The 3,538-nt window shown below is 39.8% G+C and overlaps 1 pseudogene; it reads left to right on the top strand.

Annotated features, from left to right (window-relative positions):
* The first annotated feature begins 1,633 nt into the window (after positions 1–1,633).
* On the top strand, positions 1,634–2,276 carry LOC116903030 (annotated as a pseudogene).
* Positions 2,277–3,538: the final 1,262 nt, after the last annotated feature.

Below are 3,538 nucleotides of genomic sequence, written 5' to 3'. Positions count from 1 at the left end.
AGAGCGCTTGCCTAGCAAGCAAAAGGCCCTGGGTTCGGTCACCAGCTCCGAAAAAAAAAAAAAAAAAGAAAGAGATGCCCATAAACATACAGGAAGCCTACAGAACTCAAATAGATTGAACCAGAAAAGAAATTCCTCCTGTCAAAACACCAAATGTACAAAATAAAGAAAGAATAAATCAGTAAGGGAAAAAGGTCAAGTAACATATAAAGGCAGACCTATAAGAATTACACCAGACTTCTCACCAGAGATTATGAAGGTCAGATGTCATACAGACCATAAGAGAACACAAATGCCAGCCCAGGCTACAATATCCAGCAAAACTTTCAATTAACATCGATGGAGAAACCAAGATATTCCATGACAAAACCAAATATATACAATATCTTTCTACAAATCCAGCCCTACAAAGAATAATAGATGGAAAATTCCAACACAAAGGAGGAAAAACTACACCCTAGAAAAAGCAAGAAATCAATCTCCTCACAATGAAAGCAAAAGAAGAGGGACACACAAACTTAATTACACCCCTAACAACAAAAATAACAGGAAGTAACAATCACTATTCTTTAATATCTCTTAACATCAATGGACTCAGTTCTCTACTAAAAAGACTAACAGACTGGATATGTAAAGAGGACCCAGCATTTTGCTACATACAGGAAAAACACCTCAGTGACAAAGACAGACATTACCTCAGAGTAAAAGGCTGGAAAACAATTTTCCAAGCAAATGGCCTGAAGAAACAAGGTGGAGTAGCAATCCTAATATCAAATAAAATTGACTTTCAACCAAAAGTCATCAAAAAAGATAAAGAAGGACACTTCATATTCATCAAAGGAAAAATCCACTATGATGAACTCTCAATCCTAAATATCTGTGTTCCAAGTACAAGGGCACTTACATTCATAAAAGAAACCTTACTAAAGCTCAAATCATACATTGTACCTCACACAATAATAGTAGGAGATTTCAAACACCCCACTCTCATCAATGGGCAGATCCTGGAAACAGAAATTAAACAGATATAGAGAAACTAACAGAAGTTATGAACCAAATGGACTTAACAGATATTTATAGAACATTTCATCCTAAAACAAAAGAATATACCTTCTTCTCAGCACCTCGTGGTACCTTCTCCAAAATTGACCATATAACTGGCCACAAAACAGGCCTCAATGGATACAGGAAGGTAGAAATAATCCCATCCATCCTATCAGATCACCACATACTAAGGCTGGTCTTCAATAAAAACAAAATCGACAGAAAGCCCACATATACATGGAAGTTGAACAATGCTCTACTCAATGATAACTTAGTCAAGGAAGAAATAAAGAAATTAAAGACTTTGTAGAATTTAATGAAAATGAAGGCACAACATACCCAAATTTATGAGACACAATGAAAGCAGTGCTAAGAGGAAAACTCATAGCTCTCATTGCCTCTAAAAGAAACAGGAAAGAACATACATAAGCAGCTTGACAGCACACCTGAAAGCTCTTGAACAAGAAGAAGCAAATACACCCAAGAGGAGTAGAAGGCAGGAAGTAATCAAACTCAGGACTGATCAACTAAGTAAAAACAAAAAAGACTATACAAAGAATTAACAAAAGCAGAACAAGTCTCCAGCACCATGTCTGTTTTGTCTGGCCCACTATCCTATCCACCTTGCTCTTTCTCTTCCTTCTTGGCCCCAGCTCAGTCCTGGGGATCTCCTTCCATCTACCTGTGAACTCTCAGAAGTGTCTCCAAGAGGAGATACACAAGGACCTGCTGGTGACAGGCACATATGTGATCATGGACCAGTCTGGGGGTGCTGGTGGCCTGTGAACCCACCTCAAGATTACAGATTCTGCTGGCCATATTCTGTATGACAAAGAAGATGCAACTAACGGGAAGTTTGGCTTTATCACCAGAAGACTATGACATGTTTGAAGTATGCTTTGAGAGCAAGGGGATAGGGCAGATACCTAACCAACTCATGATTCTAGACATGAAGCATAGAGTAGAGGCAAAAAATTATGAAGAGATTGCAAAAGTCGAGAAACTCAAACCACTGGAGGTGGGGTTACGACAGCTCAAGGACCTTTCAGAGTCTATTGTTAATGACTGCCTACATGAAGAAGTGGGAAGAGGAGATGAGGGACACCAACAAGTACACAAACACCCAGGTCCTGTACTTCAGCATCTTTTCCATGTTATGCCTCATTGGACTAGTCACCTGGCAGATCTTCTACCTGCATTGCTTCTTCAAGGCCAAGACATTGATAGAGTAATGAAGCTCAGTCTTCTGTCTGCTGAAGCCAGCAGAACATCGCTGGGATGTGCCTGGCCTAGCACAAGGCCAAGCTACTAACAGTACTGAGTGTCTTGCCAGAACTGATCCTTTTGGTGTTGGAGAACATGGGCACCACCTACACCCAGCAAGTCAATGAGGACGTTTTAATGCAAATGAGGATTTGGACTGGTTTTGCAACAAGATTTTTAAAGTCACCTATGGAATAAACAAAATAAAACAAAACAACAAACAGGGGTTACCTAGATAATGCCAAAGCCAGCATTCATCCTGGGTCACTTCACAGGATCTGTTTGAGCTGTTTGCTTTTTCTCTCTCACTTGCTCATTGCCTTGGTCCTTCATCATAGTTCTCCCAAGATTTCTTTGATCTTGGTCAACTCCTTCATATCAGTTTTCTCTTTGGTTTCCTTGTGAAACACCTTGAACTTTCCTTGGTCCTTAGATGAAATGTTTACAAACTTCTGATGATATCCTTCATAATTTATGTCTTCTAAAAGGGTCATGGGTGGGACACACAGAAAAGTGAGCTTTGAACTATAGATAATCTCTTAAAAGAAAATCTCATTTTAGATCATTAAAATGTTTGTGCTCAACTGCTTGAAGTCCTGGTGTATGTTTGTTTAGTTCTGTCCAGTTTATCACTTGTAGGTCCTATCGATCATTTCAGGTAGAGTAGTTCCATCACATGACTGTTGTAGCTGGCCACTCCTTTCTTCACCATGGGCTCTGGCTCCCTAATCTGCTCCCTGGTTCTGAACCTTTGTAACTCTGTTACGTAAATGGGTCAACAAGACTGTAACCTTTGGAGGTTGACTTTCTCCACTCAACATAATTCCCAGGAGGTGCCCCTCAAAGGTATTGCACATACTGATTTTTCTCCAGGTTTTGCATTGTGCTTAAACATCAAATGGGTGGGCCTGGGGATTTGGACCTTAACTACTAAAGTTCTTATGTGAATGAAAGTTTGCATCACCCTGGGATAAATGCTTAAGAGGCCAATTGCTATGCTGTGTGGGAAGCACTATAGTTCTAAGAGAAGCTTCCCTGCTCTTGTCTGGAGTGGCTATAGCATGCTACATTTCCACATTATCATTGTTATTTTAACTTAGCCCCTTGAATATCTCATTATGGTTTTAATTTGCATTTTCCTAATGGGAGATGGTGTTGAGCATCCTTTCTTGTGCTTGTCATTTGCCATCTGTATGTCCTTGTCAGTGAAATGTCTGTTGGTGGCTTTTGC

This window comes from Rattus rattus, chromosome 6 (genome assembly GCF_011064425.1).
Source record: "Rattus rattus isolate New Zealand chromosome 6, Rrattus_CSIRO_v1, whole genome shotgun sequence".
Taxonomy (NCBI): domain Eukaryota; kingdom Metazoa; phylum Chordata; class Mammalia; order Rodentia; family Muridae; genus Rattus; species Rattus rattus.
Note: the sequence above shows the minus strand (reverse complement) of the source record. Positions and strands in the feature narration are given on the sequence as shown.